The sequence below is a fragment of the Panulirus ornatus genome, chromosome 11 (assembly GCF_036320965.1).
Source record: "Panulirus ornatus isolate Po-2019 chromosome 11, ASM3632096v1, whole genome shotgun sequence".
Taxonomy (NCBI): domain Eukaryota; kingdom Metazoa; phylum Arthropoda; class Malacostraca; order Decapoda; family Palinuridae; genus Panulirus; species Panulirus ornatus.
In genome coordinates, this window is record NC_092234.1 from 48,105,232 (window position 1) to 48,128,951 (window position 23,720).

The 23,720-nt window shown below is 50.1% G+C and overlaps 1 protein-coding gene across 2 annotated transcripts in view; it reads left to right on the top strand.

Moving 5' to 3' along the window:
* Positions 1-23,720, top strand: part of LOC139751483 (protein Wnt-2b-like) — a 197,524-nt gene that overhangs the window by 33,150 nt on the left and 140,654 nt on the right. The window contains exon 1 of one of the 2 annotated variants that reach the window (XM_071666936.1): positions 16,996-17,044. The exons of the other annotated variant lie outside the window; for it this stretch is intronic. The gene's annotated coding sequence lies outside the window, so the exon portion shown is untranslated. Of the gene's footprint in view, positions 1-16,995; positions 17,045-23,720 lie in introns of those variants that run through there. 2 annotated transcript variants of the gene reach the window in all.

Consider the following 23,720-nt stretch of genomic DNA (forward strand, 5'->3'; position numbering starts at 1 on the left):
ACATAAAACGTATCACAGTTTCTACATGGCACTTTATAGATGCATCCAGGAGACTTTTCTGGTGAGTTCCTGATTAAGATATTCTTTATAGTATTATTGTTGCTGAAGGTAACATTTACATTAAATGATTTAAGCAACATGGGAAGTAAAATAGTAAGATTATTATCAAAAGGGAGACCTAAAAGATTCGTGGTGTTAATGGGAGGTTGATAAATCCTTTAAGGTAGAAAAAAAAATGAATAGTTATTTTAACCAATATGTGAACCAGTGTCTTTGAGAACACCAAGTTCCCATTCTTGTTGGTATTATTATTATCATCTGCCAAAATTGAGCGTTGGTATCTGATGCCTTAAATCCCCACGCTCCTCACTCCTGCTTGCAGCGTTGGTATCTGATGCCTTAAATCCCCACGCTCCTCACTCCTGCTTGCGACCCCCGCATGTCGAAGGTTTGACCGCTGCTGGGACGACGGTGCCTTCATTTTAAAACCAGATGGGTCGCACTCACCAAACCCCCCTCCACGGCAGGTAGCGAGCACTGGCGTAGGTTGTGTGTGTGTGTGTGTCCCTCGCGGTAGAGAGAGAGAGAGAGAGAGAGAGGAAGGGAGGGAGAGAGGGAGACTCTTGCCCTCAGGGATGCTCGCCAGCGCAGAAGGGTTCGTCTCACGGCGTCGCGTCCCTGAAGAGAAGTGAGTTTACTAGGGTTGTTTATAGTGCCACAGACATGGCCTCGGAGTGTAGTAATATTTTCGTGATAAAAATTATTTTCTTTTATTTTTTTTCGTTTTTTTGTATGATATTGTCATCATAAAAATGAATTTTTTTTCTTTTTTTTTCGGTTTTTGTATGATATTGTAATCATAAAAATGATTTTTTTTTCTTTTTTTTCGGTTTTTGTATGATATTGTCAGCATAAAAATGATTTTTTCTTTTTTTTTCGGTTTTTGTATGATATTGTTATCTTAAGAATGATTTTTTTTTTTACCTTTTGGGTTTTTGTATAATATTGTCATCTCAAAAATGATTTTTTTTCTTTTTTTTCGGTTTTTGTATGATATTGTCATCATAGAAATGATTTTTCTTTTCTTTTTTTCGGTTTTTGTATGATATTGTCATCATAAAAATGATTTTTTTTTCTTTTTTTTCGGTTTTTGTATGATATTATCTTAAAAATGATTTTTTTTTCTTTTTTTCGGTTTTTGTATGATATTGTCATGATAAAAATGATTTTTTTTTCTTTTTTTCGGTTTTTGTATGATATTGTCATCATAAAAATGATTTTTTTCTTTTTTTCCGGTTTTTGTATGATATTGTTATCTTAAAAATGATTTTTTTTTACCTTTTGGGTTTTTGTATAATATCGTCATCTCAAAAATGATTTTTTTTTCTTTTTTTTCGGTTTTTGTATGATATTGTCATCATAGAAATGATTTTTCTTTTCTTTTTTTCGGTTTTGGTATGATATTGTCATCATAGAAATTATTTTTTTTCTTTTCGGTTTTTGTATGATATTGTCATCATAAAAATGATTTTTTTTCTTTTTTTCGGTTTTTGTATGATATTGTCATCTTAAAAATGATTTTTTTTTCTTTTTTTTCGGTTTTTGTATGATATTGTCAGCATAGAAATGATTTTTTTCTTTTTTTTTCGGTTTTTGTATGATACTGTCATCTTAAAAATGATTTTTGTTTTTACCTTATTGGTTTTTGTAAAATCGTTGAGAGGCTGTGACGATAGAGGAAGACCACGATAGAGGAAGGATTGGTCGTGCTATGAAGACCACGACAGAGGAAGGATTGGTCTTTGAAAGACCACGACAGATGAACGATTGGTCGTCCTAGGAAGACCACGACAGAGGAACGATTGGTCGTCCTAGAAAGAGGGACGACTTCGTGACTCACGCAACGACAGGGACGACCACAAGCGACCCGGGCATGACGGACGCCAGGAGAAGGATAGAAGGGAAACGACGACAAGGTAACACAACGACCAACCTGCAGAGATACGACCATGCGACACGACCACAGAAAACGTCCCCCCCCCCCCACGTTGGGTGGGCTAGGGAGTGAGGTGGACGACTGTGTATCACATACGTCATTCCAGAGGGACGACCACGCTTACGTCGGGTCGTGGTGAGGGAGACCAGGACGACAATGATGACGTGGTGGAACGAGGCAGGAAGTGGGTAGTTTTAGTGGTATAAACAACCCAATCCCTACCCCACATCACACCTTACCTTGTCACCCCGCCCTAGCGTCGCCGGGATCTTGGCTGGAACGAACCCCACCCCGCCCCAAGTCTATGGGGCTGAGTCTGGGGCCGTCCCTGTGTCATAGACCACACTGCCTGTCGTGAAGACCACACCAGCTGGTCCTCTGGACAGGGGGGCGGCGGCGCAGGCCCGGCCTACGCCTCGGGAAGGTGGATCTGCACCGTCGCCACCCCAGGTAACCCGGGGGCGACGGGGGCGCGGGCTTCTGTTGTCTCGGAAGAAGAGGACAACAACGCAGGCGTGTTTCGTAGCGCTACGCTCTGGACGACGACGCTCATGCGGAACACTTGCACGACTTGTGCTCTGTGGGTCGCAACGCGCCTGAGAGGAGGAGGAGGAGGAGGTGGTAGTGGTGGCGGTGATGCAACACATCGCGTATTTACAGGTGTGTATATATATGTCGCCGACGCCTGTGGGCCTCTGGGCCTCCTCGAAACGGACATGGCGTTGTGGGACCTGTGGAGGGAGCAGGAGAGGAGAGGAGGAGCACCACCTTCGCTTGACACACTCGTGGCCCTCCCCCAGCACCACTTACACACACACACACACACACACACACACCTCCAGTGGCCGGCCACTGGCATAACCCCATGATGCACCCACACACACACACCTCACCTTTCCCTCCCTCTCATCACACAACACCTCGCGCCCACACCAGCCCACCCTCTCACCACCGCCGTGGAAGAGATCAACCTTGGTGGCATCACACGTTCCCGAGACGCCCTCACGGCTCTGGCCACACACAGACGCAGTGACTCATTCCATTGTTGACACTCGCTGCTGTACAGGAGGACAGAGAGTCTTGCACGCGCGCGTCTCGCACGCATGTCATGCACGAATGGCATGCACGCACGTCATGCGCGTATAACCTCCCCAAACTCCCTTCCTTCTCACTCTAAAAGCCTTTCAGATATGGCGTTGAGCATTGCCCGTTTTCTAAACCATTCTCTACGTCCACGACAGCGATTCGAAATATGCTTCAAGGGGGGTTCGGGTGAATTTCGAATCCCCAGCAGCTTCGATGTGAAGCTTCGTTGACAGAATGCATCAGTAAAATATACGAGTCTTCAGGTAAGAGAAAAATGGACTGAAATTTGTCTTAACAGAATATGAAAGGGTAAGAGATGCGTGGAAATAAAAAGAGTGTGGTTGAGAGAGCAGAAGGTGTGTTGAAATGGTTTGGACATATGGAGAGAATGAGTGAGGAGAGATTGATAAAGAGGATATATGTGCCGGAGGTGGAGGGAACAAGGAGAAGCGGGAGACCAAATTGGAGGTACGCTGTCCCTTGAGCACGACGGTACGACCCTAGATCACGACGGTACGACCCTTGAGCACGACGGTACGACCCTTGAGCACGACGGTATGACCCTTGAGCACGACGGTACGACCCTAGATCACGACGGTATGACCTTTGAGTACGACCATACGTTGACCCTTAAGCACGACGAGAACAACCCGTGATCACGACCGTACATTTGACCCTTAAGGACGAGTACGACCCTTGAGCACGACCATACGTTGACCCTTAAGCAAGACGGGTACGACTCTTAAGTATGAACCTGAACTTTGACCCAAAACCCTTCAGTGTTAGGTCAGAAGCCTTGGTCACTTCGTGCCAGGGGGTGTCGTACCCTCGTGTTCGCGGGTCGTACGCTCGTACTCAAAGCAGCGGGGGGTTCATACGTACCGTCGTGGCCCAGGGGGTTAAACACGGTGTCGCTGTCAATTTCTGGAGAACACGGGTTCGATTTCTAGTGTTGGTTTATTTGTCTCAGTAATTGTGTGTGTGTGTGTGTTTGTGTTTGTGTGTCTGTCTGTGGGGGGGGGGGTGTCCGGTGTGGGCCGTATGCCCCCCCACCCACCTCCTCCTCCTCCTCCTCACACACCATCCCCCCCATCCCCTCACCACCTGTTGTGACACCGTTTAAACGGTAGCGGCGTAGATAACGGTACCGTTGTTGTGGCCCCTGTTGTGGCGACCAGGGGATTTACCGTTGTTAGCGTTGTTAGGGGCGCAGAGAGAGAGAGAGAGAGAGAGAGAGAGAGAGAGAGAGAGAGAGAGAGAGAGAGAGAGCTGTTGGTGTGTGTTAGCTTAAGGAAATTCATTATAGCCTTGCTTGTAGGCAGATCGAATGTGTGTGTGATGAGTGGGTTTAGCTTTCGTGATATATATATATATATATATATATATATATATATATATATATATATATATATATATATATATATATATATATATATGAAAGGGAATTTAGCTTTTATTACGAATTCATCTTATTCACCGAGGGAAATTTAGCTTTTATTACGAAATCAACACATTTGCCAGAAAAAAAAAAGGAATTATTTAGCTTTATAACGATAACGTACGTAGTCTGTGGAGAATTCTTCATCTCTCATTACGAAAGCTAATGAGTCGTGTGGGCAAGACCTATTTGTTTTTCCCACGACCCCTGCTTACCCTGCGTGGTACAGCTACCCCTGGCGCCTCCCTCCCTGCCTCCCTCATCCCTCGTCCCTCGTCCTCCGCCCACTCCCCTTCCGCACCTCTTCCCCTCCTTCGTCCTAGGATGGGAGGGGGAAGAGGTGTGGGGAAAGAGGGGAAGGGGGGGAGCGTGACGACCAGCTGGTGTCACCTTCCCCCTCCCCCCACCCCACCTCCTCTTCTTCCCCTCCCTCCCTCCCTCCCTCCCTCTCATCCCTCGTCCTAGGATGCTAAGGTATGGGGGGGAGGGGCCCCACTTCTTTCGCCCCCTCCCTCCTTCCCTCTCATCCCTCGTCCTAGGATGCTAGATGGGGGGAGGGGCCCCACTTCTTTCGCCCCCTCCCTCTCATCCCTCGTCCTAGGATGCTAGATGTGGGGGATGGAGGGAGGAAGGAAAGGGGAGGTAACGACCAACTTCTTTCGCCCCTCCCTCTCATCCCTCATCCTAGGATGCTAGATGTGTGGGATGGGGGGAGGAAGGAGGGGAAGGTAACGACCAACTGGTGTGTCCTCTCCCCACGCCACCCCACACCCCCACACACACCCTAGGACACGCTGTCTCCCTCCTCCTCCCCCTTCCTCCTCTTCCCCTCCTCTTCCCCCTCCTCTTCCCCCTCCTCCCCTCCCTATCCCTTAGGATGATCCCTGACGAGGAGGACGTGGCCGACGGGTCGTACGTCGGGTAATTACAGCAGGCCCAGCCGACCATTGACGTGGCTAATGGAATTCTGGAGGTGTGTGTGTGGGGGGAGATTGGTGGGGGGGTGTTCGTCTTGCTGGCCTTACCTGCTGGTTACTGCCGTCTCTCCCAGGGTCTTATGGCCCGGGCCACCCGCTGTGGCCCGGGCCATCTGGGTGTAGGGCTGTGGGGATGACAACTATGTGTAGTTGGTCTTCTAGGTGTAGGGCTGTGGGCTGACCATCTGTGTGTAGATGGTCTTCTGGGTGTAGGGCTGTGGGCTGACTATCTGGGTGTAGGGCTGTGGGCTGACCATCTGGGTGTAGGGCTGTGGGCTGACCATCTGGGTGTAGGGCTGTGGGCTGACCATCTGGGTGTAGAGCTGTGGGTTGACCATCTGGGTGTAGATGGTCTTCTGGGTGTAGGGCTGTGGTCTGTTTCTATGGTTTCAATTTCAACAGTTCCTTGAGTCCAGTTTTAACTAGATTTTTAAGTTCCATCTCATATTTCCTTGGGTCCATCTAAAATTTTTATGGTTCCAATTTAAATTTCATTGGTTCCATTTAAATTTCATTGGTTCCAATTCAAATTTTCGTGGTTCCAATTCAAATTTTCGTGGTTCCAATTTAAATTTCCTTGGATCCAATTCCAATTTCTTTGGTTACAATTTAAATTTTCTGGTTCCAATGTAAATTTTCCTTGATTCCAATTTAAATGTTTGTGGTTCCAATTTAAAATTTTGGTGGTTCCAATTTAAAATTTTCCTATTATCCATTTAAACAGTTTCTTGGGCTCCAATTTGAACTATTTCTTCATCCAGACATTCTAAAATTTCCATGGAAAGCAAACACTGCATCAATTATCCCACTAATTACCTCCGTGATTATCCAATTAGCCCAACTCCCGTGTTTGGCCCAGGTTGCCCATAATTTACATTGATAATTGGCTGGAACCGAAGGTCAAATTTGATTTATATTTTGTCGTTTAATTGAGGTAATTAGACTGGCGAGGATATTTTCTTGTGACATACCTGTAGTGATTATGGTACGTGGTGGACAAAGGTACGACCATTGTCTTCCCGATGATAAACTGGCTACTAAGAAGACGACACGACCCACCTTGAACACGACGACACGACCCTCCCATTGAGCACGACGACACGACCACGACCCCCTTGAGCACGACGACACGACCCCCTTGAGCACGACGACACGACCCCCCTTGAGCACGAAGACACGACCCCCCCTTGAGTACGACGACACGACTCTCATTGAACACGACGACACGACCCACCTTGAACACGACGACACGACCTCCCATTGAGCACGACGATACGACCCCCTTGAGTGCGACGACACGACCCCCCTTGAGTACGAGGAGACGACCCCCCCATTGAACACGACAGTACGACTCCCATTGAACACGACGACACGACTCCATTGAACACGACGACACGATCCCCCCGTTGAGCACGACGACACGACCCCCCCTTGAGCACGACGACACGACCAACTTTGAGCACGACGACATGACCCCCATTGAGCACGACGGCACGACTCCCATTGAGCATGACGACACGACTCCCATTGAACACGACGACACGACCCCCCCTTGAACACAACCACACGACCCCCCTTGAGCACAACCACACGACCCCCCTTGAGCACGACCACACTACCCCCCTTAAGCACGACGACACGACCCCGCCTCCCTTGAACACGACGGCACGACCCCAATGAGCGCGACGGCACGACCTGAGGGCATGGTCGTGCCCTGGGATTCGAGGATGGTTTCTGGGTTTATTATATCTATCACTGAACAACAGCAACAACGACAACAACAACGACAACAACGACAACATCATAGACGACAAGAACACTGTGTTTACTGAGGTCCGGCCCAGTGTTACCAACTCCCACCCAGACGTTCCGCCCTTCCTCCTCCACACTTCCCTCACGACTCCCGTGTCGCCCTCCGCCCCGCCCCGCCCATACGTCCCCCACACCCACACACCCTTCATATCTGGCTACACCGCCGCTCGCTCGCGCCTTATCTCTTATCTCCCGGGGGAAAGACGGTTGTAAAAGTTGAGCATTTAATGTGTCGTTGATGGCGGGGCGGGTTGGAGGGGGTGTTGTCGTCGATGGCGGGGTGGAACGTCTTGGCTCCGGGGGGCGGCGGGCGGCGGGCTGCGGGCTTGACCAGGGGGGTGGTTTCGTGGCTGTAATGGACGAAGGCAAAAACTTGTTTATCTCCTGCAGCAGGTGACGGCCGCTGCCGTGGCAACGCTGCTCTCGTAAAGGTGGTGAATGGCTTTACCTGGCAACCCTGCCTCTCCTCCCTCCTCCCTCCTTCCCTCCTTCCCTCCCCCACAGTTGGTACCTCTACTCCCTCCTTCCCTCCCCCACACAGCTGGTACCCTATTCCTCCCTCTCCCTCCACAGCTGGGACCCAATCCCTCCCTTCCCTTACAGCTGGGACCCAATCCCTCCCTTCCCTCACAGCTGGGACCCAATCCCTCCCTCTCCCCCACAGCTGGGACCCTATGCCTCCCTCTCCCCCACAGCTGGGACCCTATCCCTCCTTCTCCCTCACAGCTGGGACCCAATCCCTCCCTCTCCTCCACAGCTGGGACCCTATCCCTCCCTCTCCCCCCACAGCTGGGACCCAATTCCTCCCTTCCCCCACAGCTGGGACCCTATCCCTCCCTCTCCCCCCACAGCTGGGACCCAATCCCTCCCTTCCCTTACAGCTGGGACCCAATCCCTCCCTTCCCCCACAGCTGGGACCCAATTCCTCCCTTTCCCCCACAGCTGGGACCCAATCCCTCCCTTCCCCCACAGCTGGGACCCTATCCCTCCCACCCTCCACAGCTGGGACTCTATGCCTCCCTCCCTCCACAGCTGGTACCCATTCCCTCTTTCCCTCCCCTACAGCTGGTACCCTTTCCCTGCCTCCCTCACAGATGGTACATGTCCCTTCCTACCCCCTCAGCTGGTACTTACTCTCCCTTCCTTCCTTCCCTTACAGATGGTGCCTGACCCTCCCTCTCCCCCCACAGCTGGTATCTGCCCTTCCTTTCCTCCCCCGTAGATGGTACCAGCCCCGTCCTCCACCCCTCCTCAGATGGTACCTTCTCCTCCCACAGTAAGGTACCTTATCCTTCCACATTTAGGTACCTTCCCCTCCCACAGTAAGGTACCTTCCCCTCCCACAGTAAGGTACCTTCCCCTCCCACAGTAAGGTACCTTCCCCTCCCACATTAAGGTACCTTCCCCTCCCACAGTAAGGTACCGGGTCGTACCACAGTAAGGTACCTTCCCCTCCCACAGTAAGGTACCTTCCCCTCCCACAGTAAGATACCGGGCCGTCCTACAGTAAAGTACCTTCTCCTCCCACAGTAAGGTACCGGACCGTACCACAGTAAGATACCGGGTCGTACCACAGTAAGGTACCTTCCCCTCCCACAGTAAGGTGCCTTCCCCTCCCACAGTAAGGTACCTTCCCCTCCCACAGTAAGGTACCTTCCCCTCCCACAGTAAGGTACCTTCCCCTCCCACTGTAAGGTACCTTCTCCTCCCACAGCAAGGTACCTTCTCCTCCCACAGTAAGATACCTTCCCCTCCCACAGTAAGGTACCTTCCCCTCCCACAGTAAGGTACCTTCTCCTCCCACAGTAAGGTACCTTCCCCTCCCACAGTAAGGTACCTTCCCCTCCCACAGTAAGGTACCGGGTCGTACCACAGTAAGGTACCTTCCCCTCCCACAGTAAGGTACCTTCTCCCACAGTAAGGTACCTTCCCCTCCCACAGTAAGGTACCTTCCCCTCCCACAGTAAGGTACCTTCCCCTCCCACAGTAAGGTACCTTCCCCTCCCATAGTAAGGTACCTTCCCCTCCCACAGTAAGGTACCGGGTCGTACCACAGTAAGGTACCTTCCTCTCCCACAGTAAGGTACCTTCCCCTCCCACAGTAAGGTACCTTCCCCTCCCATAGTAAGGTACCTTCCCCTCCCACAGTAAGGTACCTTCCCCTCCCACAGTAAGGTACCTTCCCCTCCCACAGTAAGGTACCTTCCCCTCCCACAGTAAGGTACCTTCCCCTCCCACAGTAAGGTACCTTCCCCTCCCACAGTAAGGTACCTTCCCCTCCCACAGTAAGGTACCTTCCCTTCCCACAGTAAGGTACCTTCCCCTCCCACAGTAAGGTACCTTCCCCTCCCACAGTAAGGTACCTTCCCCTCCCACAGTAAGGTACCTTCCCATCCCACAGTAAGGTACCTTCCCCTCCCACAGTAAGGTACCGGGTGTGTACCGGGTCCCTCCAGTACCACCTGCCTGCTGGGGGCCTGGCTGTACTGGTCGCTCTCCTCCCCAGTACACCAGGGTATCTCTCCCCACTCCCCACTCCTCACTCCCCACTCCCCACTCCTCACTCCCCACTCCTCACTCCCCACAGTGAGGTACCTGCTGCCTTCCCCCTCCCCACTCCCCATCACCCGCTACACCCACCACCCAGTCCTATTACACCCATGCTACACCCACCACCTACCCCTGGTATACAGCCACACCACCACCCAGCCCTGGTACACCCACCACCCACACTTAGTACACGTACACAATATCCCACCCCTAGTACACCCACACCACCCACCCCTGGTACACTCAGCCCAGTTACACCGAGCCATGGTACACCCATACCTGGTACACCCAGCCCTGGTACACCCATACCTGGTACACCCAGCGCTGGTACACCCACCCCTGGTACACCCAGACCTGGTACACCCAGACCTGGTACACCCATCCCTAGTACACTTAGCCCTAGTACACTCATACCTGATACACCCATACCCGGTACACTTAGCCCTGACACACCCATCCCTGGTACACCCATCCCTGGTACACCCATCCCTGGTACACCCATCCCTGGTACACCCAGCCCTGGTACACCCAGCCCTGGTACACCCATCCCTGGTACTCAGGTGGGATTACCACACTAAATCTTGAACGCGTCCCTCGTAAAATTGACAGAGGTTGACAGTAATGACCCCCCCCCCCCAGGCAGCCGTGGGAAACTGTCTTGAACTCTCCCTCATCTCCTCATCCCTCATCTCCTCATCCCTCATCTTATCCCTCATCCCTCATCTCCTCATCCCTCATCTCCTTATCCCTCATCTCCTTATCCCTCATCTCCTCATCCCTCATCTCCTTATCCCTCATCTCCTCATCCCTCATCTCGTCATCCCTCATCTTCTCATCTCCTCATCCCTCATCTTATCCCTCATCCCTCAATCCTCGTTTTCTTCTTAATTACTCATGCCTCATTTTTCCCTCAACTCGACTTCCACTTCCTCATCTTCCCTCCTCATGCGTTCTCCTCTTCCTCGTTTATTTTGCCTTCCTCATTACCCACTCATACTCCTCCTCCTCCTCCTCCTCATTACCCTCCCTCACTCCTCATGCGCATCAGAGGGAAGGCTCAGCGACCAGAAAAAAAAATGATATCTTCGTAACGTAACTCTTTGAACATTACTCTTTGAACATTACTCTTTGAACATTACTCTGAACATTACTCTTTGAACATTACTCTTTGAACATTACTCTTTGAACATTACTCTTTGAACATTACTCTTTGAACATTACTCTTTGAACATTACTCTTTGAACATTACTCTTTGAACATTACTCTTTGAACATTACTCTTTGAACATTACTCTTTGAACAGAACTCTTTGAACATTACTCTTTGAACATTACTCTTTGAACATTACTCTTTGAACATTACTCTTTGAACAGAACTCTTTGAACATTATGATGAACGCGCAGGCGATTTTGATCGCGAAGGTCGTGGGCGTTTTTAAACAACGGCTGGATAAATGATTTAGTTAGTTATCTGCTGATAACAAAGGCTGGATAAATTATTTGATTAATTATCTGCTGATAACAACGGCTGGATAAATTATTTAATTAATTATCTGCTGATAACAACGGCTGGATAAATTATTTAATTAATTATCTGCTGATAACAACGGCTGGATAAATTATTTAATTAGTTATCTGCTGATAACAACGGGTTTGAGAGAGAGAGGGGCAGGTGCGCACCTTTGATCAATTAACTATGAAACACAAATTATTAACAGCTTCATTTATCGAATCTTCCCACCTTGCAGACTTCCCCCCTACTGTATTACAACAGGGGAGAGAAACTTTGTCCACTTTCCTATAGAACGTCCGTGGCTGTATGTCCTCTGTGTGTTTTATGGGGTGGGTGGGTGTTCGTTAATCTGTTTTCCCAGTAGGTGATGGGGGAGGAGCCTTCTGCTGTTGTGCTGTGCTGTCTCCATCTATAGTGGTGGGTGTGAGGGAGAGGAGCCTCCTCTTCTACCATCGTGTCTCCATCCCTGGCCATTTACTCTTCACTCACGCTATCACCGAAATGTTCCCTCTATGTATATCGAGACAGATGAATGTAAACACACACCCACCCACACACACACACACACACACACACACACACACACACACACACACACACACACACCAAGAGATAATGTCGAGCGAGACAGGTGTTCTGTTATCTCTCACCCCTACACTCTCCTCCCCTGTACTCTCCCTCGTGCTTATCTCCCCCGACTTTGAGTCTTCCTTCCCTTGCCTCTCACCCCGCCCTTGCCTCTCACCCCAGCCTTGCCTCTCGCCCCGCCCTTGGATCTCACCCCGCCTTGCCTCTCGACCCGCTCTTGGATCTCGCCCCAGCCTTGCCTCTCACCCCGCCTTTGGATCTCGCCCCAGCCTTGCCTCTCACCCCGCCCTTGAATCTCATCCCGCCCTTGGATCTCACCCCGCCCTTGGATCTCGCCCCAGCCTCGCTTCTCGCCCCGCCCTCGCCTCTCGCCCCGCCCTTGGATCTCGCCCCGCCCTTGCTCCTCGCCTCGCCCTTTGCTTCTCTCCCCCTACCCCCCTGCCCTTGCCTCTCCCCCTCGGCCTTGCCTCACCCCGCTTATGCCTCTCATCCAGGCCTTGCCTCTCACCCTCTGTCTTCTCCCAGTGCCCTGCCCCAGCCTCCCCCCCCCCTTCCTCCTCCACTTGCCTCTCCCCATGCCATGCCCTGCCCTGCCCGCGCCACTCCCCCCCCCCCCCCCCTGCCCCAGCCCTTGCCTCTCCCTCGGTGCCCGCCCAGCCCCCATGCCTCTTCCCCAGTGCCCCTCCTGTCCTCACTCGAACCATTTTTCCCCCAGTGTGAGAGCCCGGCTCCTGGCCCTCTCTCTCTCTCTCTCTCTCTCTCTCTCTCTCTCTCTCTCTCTCTCTCTCTCTCTCTCTCTCTCTCTCTCTCTCTCTCTCTCTCTCTCTCTCTCTCTCTCTCTCTCTCTCTCTCTCACTCACTCACTTCCCCCCCCCCCCCCCTCAGATTTTTCCCAGCCGGTGGATGACCCTTACCAACTAATGATTCTACATTGTATCCACCTCTCCCTCACTCTCTCCCTCTCCCTCCCTCACTCTCCCTCTCTCTCTCTCCCTCTCTCTCCCTCCCTCTCTCTCCCTCCCCCTCTCTCTCCCTCCCTCTCTCTCTATCCCTCCCTCTCCCTCCCTCTCTCCCTCCCTCTCTCTCTCTCCCTCCCTCCCTCTCTCTCTCCCTCCTTCCTTCCCTCCTCCTGCTCTATCATCCTATCTCCATCTATGTGGCTGAAGAAGACACAGCAGGACAGAAGACACACCTTAGACAGAAGACTGGACGGATGATGGCCGAGGACAGTTGGCCAGAAACCGAGATTAGACAGATGTACGTGTGTGTGTGTGTGTGTGTGTGTGTGTGTGTGTGTGTGTGTGTGTGTCTGGTAGGGGAGGATAAGGACGTTGTGAAGCATGCAGGGCGACCAGCTGGTCGACTGTGGCACCATCTGGTCGAGGAGTGGTTGACAGGTGTTATCTCCCTGTCTCTGTTGACGGTCCAGCACGTGATGATTCGTTAAGCTCCCCGCCACACATTTTCCTCCTCCCAGTTTCTCCCCAACTCTATCTTCCTCCTCCCTCTTCCCTCATCTCCCCACCACATATACTTCCACTCTAACCCCTGATCTCCCCACCACATATATTTCCACCCTCACCCCTCATCTCCCCACCACATATACTTCCACTCTAACCCCTGATCTCCCCGCCACGTATATTTCCACCCTCTCCCCTCATCTCCCCGCCATATATATTTCCACCCTCACCCCTCATCTCCCTGCCACATATATTTCCACTCTCACCCCTCATCTCCCCACCACATATACTTCCACCCTCACCCCTCATCTACCCGCCACATATACTTCCTAACCCCTCATCTCCCCACCACATATACTTCCACCCTCACCCCTCATCTCCCCACCACCTCATATACATCCACCCTCACCCCGTCATATACACCACAACACATCCTCCCCACCCTCTACCCTCCTCCTCCTCCTCATCCTCCTCATCTCCCCACCACCGCCACACATCCTCCCCCACCGTCTCGCGGCCACCCCGGGCCCAGATAAGGCTAGTGTCTTCCCTTGTTAGCCCGGCCCGTGTGTGTGTGTCTGGGAGTCGCTCTTAAATAGGGGGAGGGGAGTAGGGGGGAGGGGGGGGGTACGTAGGTTGGGGAGTAGGGGTGGGTGGGGAGCGGAGTGAGGGTGAGAGGGGGGGGTAGCGCTCTTATCGGGCCGTCCACGATGGAGAGCGATGATAGGCGCGTCGTGTTTTGACTTCCACTCTCATTCCCCACCCCTCACCCCCCTCACCCCTCACCCCTCACCCCACCTCAAGGATGGTTATCGTACGCGTGGAAGCCGTCCCCGTTGTCGTCACCGCCCCACACACACCCCACACACCCCCTTTCCTTCCTCCCCCCTCCTCCTCCACACCCCACACCCCCCCCCCATCATCTGCTGGGGGGGTGATATTAGGACTTAATTAAACCTCACTGGTTTGATGAATGGGGATGAGTTCGAACAGGCTCATAAACACCCATGTATCTTTAATTTATTCTTTTTTCCCGTAACCCAAAATCACATTTTATTTATCTATTTATTTTTATTTTTTTTCCGTCTTTGTTATGATAAGGTTTAGTGTTGGTCGTGGCGTTGGTCGGGTCATTAGAGAGGAAGATAAGGGAGAGATAAAGGAAAGGTAGGGCAAGTTACGTTTTCTAACAAGAGAACAGCATTATCTTGTATACACACACACACACACACCTCACGTCCGTATCGGCGTTGTGTGTGTGATGTCAAATACTTTACCGTGATTGTAAATTGTTTATCATTATCAGTAATTAAAAAAAAGGCATAGATAAAGAGGAGAGATTCATTAAAAATTTTTTTTCAGTATCGACGGATCACGTAAGGATGGGATGATAGAAAACGAGTTTAATTTCTTTTTCCGTTCCGACAAAAATTGTTCTGCCACATCTCCGGACCTGTGTAGATAACGTCATGGCCTTTTTTTTTTTTTTTTTTTTACTACGTCGAGAATAGCTAAACAGGGCAAGAAAATGGGGGACCAGTGGAGGAATGTGGCCCACCTTGCGGGATCTCTCGCTCGGGACCCCCCCATGTTTGTTGACATGCATGACGTCACCATCATGGATGAGACAGATGGCCATTTTGTCGCCCTACTCGACACTCGCCTTTTAAGATTTATCTTTCACAGATTAACTTATCCTATTTGAATATTTTATTTCTTTATTTTATGAACTTTGAAACTTTAAAATAAAAAGAGTGTTGTCTTGGATTTGATTACGGTGCATTTAGTAGACGAGGACAGATAGGAATTTTACAGAGGTCTTAGATAAAGTTGAGATGTCTAATGTTTTTGTTTGAATTCTTCTGTATGATCTAGGATGACGTAAACGTATATACGTGGAATTGGTCCCTCTTCCTTAACGTTGCTGGTGCTTTGGTGGTCAAGCCAACACCTCCAGCGTGGCCCCGTATGTTGTCTCTTCCTCCTCCTCCTCCTCCTCCTCCTCTTCTTCCTCCTCCTCCTCCTCCTCCTCCTCCTTCTCCGAGCAATGGCGACCAGGCAGGCAGCAGGAGGGACCTAGCGGAAGGGGGTGAGGAGGAGGAGGAGGGAGGGCGGCCATGTTGCTGGAAATCAACACAGGCACGACACACCAGCAGGTGTGTGTGCCATACGGGCCTTGTGGACCGGCGCTTCGTTAAGGAGCAGGGTCACACACACGCACACACCTTTGATCAACAATTCCCCCTCCTCGCCGTGTCTCCTTGTTAGCATCGTACAGTTAACGACTCGTACCAGCGACACGGTAGTTACCCACGATCGTTGTTCCATGTGACACGTAGGGTAACCAGTAGACCCATTCCCCTCCCACATCCATCCCTTCCCCCGGGGCGAAAAATCGAACACCACGATCACTCCCCGACCGAAAAATGTCTTCGGGAATTCATGTGAGGTGGTAATACGGTGTTGTTATCTGGGAAGAGAAATAGTTTGATTGGTCACAGGCCTCCTCGTCTTCTGGAACCACACTGGAGGGTAGGAATGCTGACCACGTTGGGCCCCTCAAGCAGCTTGCGACTTGAAGTAGCAACGACGGTTTGAGGTCGACCGATATATGGCTGAAGGTTGCAGGGGGAGCCATGGTGATTAGACCCTTGACCTGTGTAGATGATCGAGGAGGAAGATTACATCAGTGCTGATGGGTCCTCTGTGGTGGAGTGGTCAGCGTTCCCGACCGTGACGCAATCAGGGGCGGGGGGCGCCTAGGGTCGGAGGTGTAGGTTCGAATTCTGGTTGCGGTAGTTGGTCCACAGTCAACCCAGCTGTTCACCCATCCTTAAGGGTTGGTTGATGAAATGGGTACTTGGTTCAGGCTAGTATATATATATATATATATATATATATATATATATATATATATATATATATATATATATATATATATATATATATATATATATATATGTGTGTGTGTGTGTGTGTGTGTGCGGTGGGGTGGCGATGGGATTGAATGAAGGCAGCATGTATGGATATGTACATGTGTATATATGTCTGTGCATGTATATGTATGTATACGTTGAAATGTATAGTTATGTATATGTGCATGTGTGGGCATTTATGTATATACATGTGTATGTGGGTAGGTTGGGCCATTCTTTCGTCTGTTTCCTTGCGCTACCTCGCTAACGCGGGAGAAAGAATACTTCCCGCGTATTCCCTGCGTGTCGTAGGCGACTAAAAGGGAAGGGAGCGAGTGGCTGGAAATCCTCCCCTCATTTTTTTTTTTCTTTTCCAAAAGAAGGAACAGAGACGGGGGCCAGGTGAGGATATTCCCTCAAAGGCCTAGTCCTCTGTTCTTAACGCTACCTCGCTAACGCGGGAAATGGCGAATAGTATAAAAGAAAAGAAATATATATATATATATATATATATATATATATATATATATATATATATATATATATATATATATGACAAATAAAGGCCCATAATAATATAGAATGATATTAACTAGTTCAACCATTAGTTGCTGAAGACAACAATGTTTGTATGACATGTTTCTTCACCAGGACTGAGCACCAGATGATGTTTCTTCACCAGGACTGAGCCACCAGATGACAAAGGCTTGAGTATGTATTCAGCGACCAGGGCCCTTAAGGACACAAGTAGCCCTAACCATTTTTAACTCCTCTTCGTCTATAGAAAGAAGAAAAAAAAATAATTGTGTAAATTCCTAAACCACTGTTGAGGCGAAATGAGTTTGTTTTTTTATTTATTTATTTATATATTTAGTCTTTCCATTATTAAACCCGGGGCGGGAGGGAGGGATCCGGCGGAGGAGGAAGGCGAATTCAACCCGAGTCTCGGATTTTTCTCATAGAAAACGCGAGTGTCACGAGACTGGAATTTGTAAGTTGCCGAAATGAATCCATTTTCACGTGTGATTTTTCGGACATTCTGGTGACACTTGGGATCCTCTGCTGCTGCTGTGCTACGATTATTATTATTATTATTATTATCATTATTATTATTATTATTATTATTATTATTATTATTATTATTATTATTATCATCCCCTGGGGATATGGGAGAAAGAACACCCATTTATATCCTGCGTGTCGTACTGGCTACAAGGGACGGAGGGAGTCCTTGGGAAATCCTCCCCTCATGTAGTATCACTTTCTAAACGTATGAACAAGAGGAGAATCCAAGCATGGATCATTCCCCCCCCCCAAAAAAACGCTCCTCCACTCATGTATTCGTGACGCCATCTTAGCTTAACAAGGGGACAGGACGCGCGAGTCTAAAAATATTATCAACATTATTGTAAATATTTACCTAAATTCGCCAAACTGGTGGTAGACATTGACTTTTACACCAGAGAGTAGTTGCTGCAATGATTAATAAAGGGATTGTAATCCCTGTCGGGAGAAATAGAATGATGATACCGAACTTTAGTTCGAAAAATCAGACTTTTGAAAAGAGTTTGGCCCAGGTCAGCCGCCCTGTGTGTGTGTGTGTGTGTGTGTGTGTATCTAGACTGAGAAATTCAAACCCAGCAGACAATTTAAGGGGTTCGTACCTTGTTTATGTGAATAATATTTGAGTAATGAATTGGCTATTTTATGTGTATAGTATTTGATTAATGAATTGGTACTACATTTGTCCTGGTTCTAATATTTTGTGGTAGAGAAAATGGCGTTAGTAAAAATGGCATTTTGCACCGATGGGTTGTGTTGTCCTGTCGTATTTCGAGTATTATTTTGCAGTTATTCGCTTTGCACTTGTTACGTCATTTAATAATAATAAAAAAGATGCTTCACCAAGCGTCGTGTATGACTTAAGAGAAATATGAACGACGGAATCACATCAATTTCGTTAGGTTTTACGACGGGAGCTCTGGGTGGGTCATAACTACGACCTAATTGTCAGTCATTTTCGATTGGATGACGTAACATTACGAGAGTGACGGAGGAGATTCAGGGGACGTAACAACGACACAACGACGTATTGCCCTGTTATTTTTTTCGACCTGTTCACCTCAAATCAAATGTAACTTAACGTAGCCTAACTCAAAAGCATTCATTACCTAACCTATCCTAACCAGTCCTAGCCTAATCAAACTTAATCTAACCTTTGACCTAACCTAACTCAAAACCTCACCTAACCAATCCTATCATAACCAATCTTAACCTAACCTTACCTAACTTAACCTAATCTAACCTTAACCTAACTGAAAAGCTCACTTAACCTATCCTAACTCAAACCTCATCTAACCAATCCTATCATAACCAAACTTCAACCTAACTTTACCTAACTTAACCTAACCTAACCTTAACCTTACTGAAAAGCTCACCTAACCTAACCTAACCTATTTTTACCTAACTTAATCTAACCTTAACCTAACTGAAAAGCTCACCTAACCTATCCTAAACCAATTCTATCCTAATCGAACTAACCAAACGTAACCGAACCCGTAACCTAATCTAATCTAACCTAACTTCATTTATTCTAGGCTGGGTTGGCACTGTCTAACCTAGTTATTTAATCTATTTTAAGCTTAGTTGACTTTGGCTAACCTAGAATGTATTTGCTTTGGATGTCTTACGATTTTTAAAATTTTTTTTGGAAAAGGTTTTTCGTCTTTAGCCTCAGTGACATTTTCGCTGATGTACACAGCCCTCCCCACTATGTAAAGTTCACGTGTAGACTGTTAAAGGTAGTATGGCACAGGGGACCAGGGATACGGGCCCAGTGAGGATGTGACGGTACATGGACCAGGATTGTGGACCAGTGAAGTTGAAACGGTACAGCAGGAGTTTACTGGATGTGGAGGTCATTCTTCCATCTAAACTTTTCCATCTTTGGCATCAAAATAATTGCCCTCTGAAGTTGTTTTCAGTAATAATAATAATAATGATAATAATAATAATAATAATAATAATGATAATGATAATAATAATAAGAATTATGATATGGCTTAAGGAAAGCATGTATCATTATTATTATTATAATTATTATTATAATTATTATAATTATTATCATTATTATTGTTGTTGTTGTTATTATTATTAGTAGTAGTAGTAAAATTATTTATCATTATTGCTATTATTATTATTATTATTATTATTATTATTATTATTATTATTATTATTATTATTATGGCCTCTCGCCTCTATACTGGTCTCAGTTACGTTGTATCTTTACTGGTACATATATACTCCTGGTCTCAGTTACGTTGTATCTTTACTGGTACATATATACTCCTGGTCTCAGTTACGTTGTATCTTTACTGGTACATATATACTCCTGGTCTCAGTTACGTTGTATCTTTGCTGGTACATATATACTCCTGGTCTCTGTAACGTTATATCTACTGGTCTGGTCCGTTGTGGTCTCCTGTACTGTCTTCCCTTGGTCTATTCTCCTCCTCCTCTTTCCCCTGTTCCTTCGGTCCATTCCCCTGGCTCTCTGTCCCTGTCTTTTGGGCCACTCTCCTGGTTCTCTGTTCTTGCTCTTTAGACCTTTTCCCTTGTTCTCTGTCCCTGTCTCATGGTCCATATTTCCGATTCTCTGTCCCTGTCCCTTAGTCCATTCCCCTGGTTCTCTGGCCCTGTCCCTTTGGTCCATTCCCCTGGTTCTCTGTCTTTGTCCCCTTGGTCCATTCCCCTGGTTCTCTGTCCCTGTCCTTTAGTCCATTCCCCTGTTTCTCTGGCCCTGTCCCTTTGGTCCATTCCCCTGGTTCTCTGTCCTTGTCCTTTAGTCCATTCCCCTGTTTCTCTGGCCCTGTCCCTTCGGTCCATTCCACTGGTTCTCTGTCCTTGTCCTTTAGTCCATTCCCCTGTTTCTCTGGCCCTGTCCCTTCGGTCCATTCCACTGGTTCTCTGTCCTTGTCCTTTAGTCCATTCCCCTGTTTCTCTGGCCCTGTCCCTTCGGTCCATTCCACTGGTTCTCTGTCCTTGTCCTTTAGTCCATTCCCCTGGTTCCCTGGCCCTGTTCCTTTAGTCCATTCCCCTGGATCTCTGGCCCTGTCCCTTTGGTCCATTCCCCTGGTTCTCTGGCCCTGTCCCTTTGGTCCATTCCCCAGGTTCTCTGGCCCTGTCCCTTTGGTCCATTCCCCTGGTTCTCTGTCTTTGTCCCCTTGGTCCATTCCTAGGTTCTGTGTTCCTTGATTTTCCGTTTTCTTTGGCTTCAGTCCTGTCTAACCACTCCCCCCCCCCCCCAACCCTGCGTCTGTTCCTGATCGCTGGTTCTTAGCCTGTCTACCTGTCCCGTGGCTACAGTGTACCCCCCCCCCTTCTCCTGTCCTCTCCCCCTTTAGCTTACCGTCTCCCGTCTCACATTGACCCACCGGGGGGGGGGGGGGGGAAGGGGGGGGGGGCTGGCCTCCACCGTGGAGGTTCCCTGGTTTCCGGCTTCCTCTTGCCTTGTTGATGGGGGGGGCTGGGGCGGGCTCCTGCCTGGGCCCCTAAGCCTCTCTCTGTCTCTCTCCCCGCCCGCCCGTCCCGCCCGCCCCCCGCGCGCCGCCTCCCCCCTAACCCAACGAACCCACCTTCCCCCCCCCCCCCCCCCCAAGCGGTGGTTGTGGTCCGCGGGGGCAACAAAGAGGAATATTCCCGGCATTATGAACACATTCACAACAGAGATAAAAATGTTCCGGCCTGTGTGTGTGTGTGTGTGTCGCCCCGCCTCCCTCCCTCCTCCTCCCTTCTTTCCCTCCCTCCATACCCACCGTCCAGCCCCTGATGTACGATGCTTAGCGAGCGACGCCGACGACGCGACGCTCCGACCGACCGACGGACGTCAGGAGGAAGGAAGGAAGGAGGAGACGCGATGGCGTCGCCCGCGCCCTCTCACCTGACGACGGAGACCCGCGGGCGCGCGGGAGGGGGAGGGGAAGAGCGTCTTAGAAGAGCCCCGTCAGCAAGCGGGGGCCGGGCACATGTCCTCCTGCAGAAGGTAGTAGATCCTGAAGGTGGGTGGGTGGGTGTCCGGTGGGTGCTGGGCGGTGCTGGGCGGAGGGTGGGTGGGTGCTGGGCGGCGCTGGGCGGGCGGGCGGGGAGGAGCTGGACTTTGGAGTATCATACCTCGGTGAGTCGAGGACAAAAACGCAGTTATCCCACGCTACGCCCAGAGTCCACTTTCGCCCAGGGTCTTAATAGGTCCGTGAGCGTTATGAGTGGCGGCGGGTGAGGCCGGTGGTCCGCGCGGGCGGAGATAATGGCCCGAGCACTCAATGGTCTTTATCAAAACAAGAATTAACCAGCCTAATTTTTGGGGCCCCGCGTGTGGACGGTGGGGCCCAACGGACGACCGGCCCCTTTACGCTCATCTGGGAATGCTATCCCGGCCGAATAGACGACGTTAGGTCCACCCGTGGCTTACCTCTCTCTTCCCCCCCGACACACACACACACACACACACACACACACACACACACACACGAGACTCGTATTTTTCACTCCAAACTTGAATCCCATATTTTTTTGTTGTTCAGGTGAAGAGAGAGAAGGAGGGGGGGGGGGGGCACCACGCCCTACCCCCATCCCTCCAACCTAAGGCTTGAGGGCTGGTTGGCGAGCGGTGTCCGAGGGGCGTGTGGGCGTGGTCCAGTGTGGCCAGGAGAGGCGTGGGCGTGGTCCACTGTGGTCAGGAGAGGTGTGGGCGTGGTCTAGTGTGGCCAGGAGAGGCGTGGGCGTGGTCTAGTGTGGCCAGGACAGGCGTGGGCGTGGTCCACTGTGGCCAGGAGAGATGTGGACGTGGTCCATTGTGGTCAGGAGAGGTGTGGGCGTGGTTCAGTGTGGCCAGGAGGGGCGTGGGCGTGGTTCAGTGTGGCCAGGACAGGCGTGGGCATGGTTCAGTGTGGCCAGGAGGGGCGTGGGCGTGGTCCTGTGTGGCCAGGAGGGAGTGGGCCAACGTAGGTAGGAGGGCGTGAGCCCGTGTGGCCAAGAGGGTGTGGGCCAGTGGCCAGGGGGGTGTGGACCAGTGAAGGGGAACGTGTATGGGTAGGACTGGACACTGACGGAGGAGGGTGGGGGGGTGAGGATGAACGCATGGATGAACACGAACGCACAGGAGTGCGCGTATACGCACGGTCACGAATGGATGAGGGTACGAATACACAAGGACACGAAAGAGTTTGGGTACGAGGAATGACGATACGAATGGCCATAGGTGGAAATATGGCGGTGTTCGTATGTCTGGGGTGTATATGTTCGTGGTGTACGTATGTCTGGGGTGTATATGTTAGTGGTGTACGTATTCTGGGGTGTATATGTAGTGGCGTTCATATAGACAGGGCCTGTGTGTGTGTGTGTGTGTCTGTGTGTGTGTGTATGTGTGTGTGTGTGTGTGTGTGTGTAAACTATGTAAACCCCACGTAAACAAGAGTGACCATATTGCACTCCCACTTGCGTTTCCCTTCATCAAGAGTTCCAGGAATACTAAACAACCTCATCCAGGAGACGTTGCTGCACTGTATTTATTTATTCATTTATTTATTCAACAGCAGTAAACAACCGGACCTTCTGATGCCAAGGAGCGAGCAAGATGGCGTCCGGGGTCCCCGAGCTATGGGGCAAGCCTGGCGGATCCAGCCAGTGGTAAACAGGGAGGGGTGGAAGGAGTGGAAAGTAAACAGGGAGGGATGGGACGAGTGGAAAGTAAACAGGGAGGGATGGGACGAGTGGGAAGTAAACAGGGAGGGATGGGACGAGTGGGAAGTAAACAGGGAGGGGTGGAAGGAGTGGGAAGTAAACAGGGAGGGATGGGACGAGTGGGAAGTAAACAGAGAGGGATGGGACGAGTGGGAAGTAGACAGGGAGGGATGGGACGAGTGGGAAGTAAGCAGGGAGGGATAGGACGAGTGGGAAGTAAACAGGGAGGGATAGGACGAGTGGGAAGTAAACAGGGAGGGATAGGACGAGTGGGAAGTAAACAGGGAGGGATGGAAGGATTGGGAAGTAAACAGGGAGGGAAAGGACGAGTGGGAAGTAAACAGGGAGGGATGGGACGAGTGGGAAGTAAACAGGGAGGGATGGGACGAGTGGGAAGTAAACAGGGAGGGATGGGACGAGTGGGAAGTAAACAGGGAGGGGTGGAAGGAGTGGGAAGTAAACAGGGAGGGATGGGACGAGTGGGAAGTAAACAGAGAGGGATGGGACGAGTGGGAAGTAGACAGGGAGGGATGGGACGAGTGGGAAGTAAGCAGGGAGGGATAGGACGAGTGGGAAGTAAACAGGGAGGGATAGGACGAGTGGGAAGTAAACAGGGAGGGATAGGACGAGTGGGAAGTAAACAGGGAGG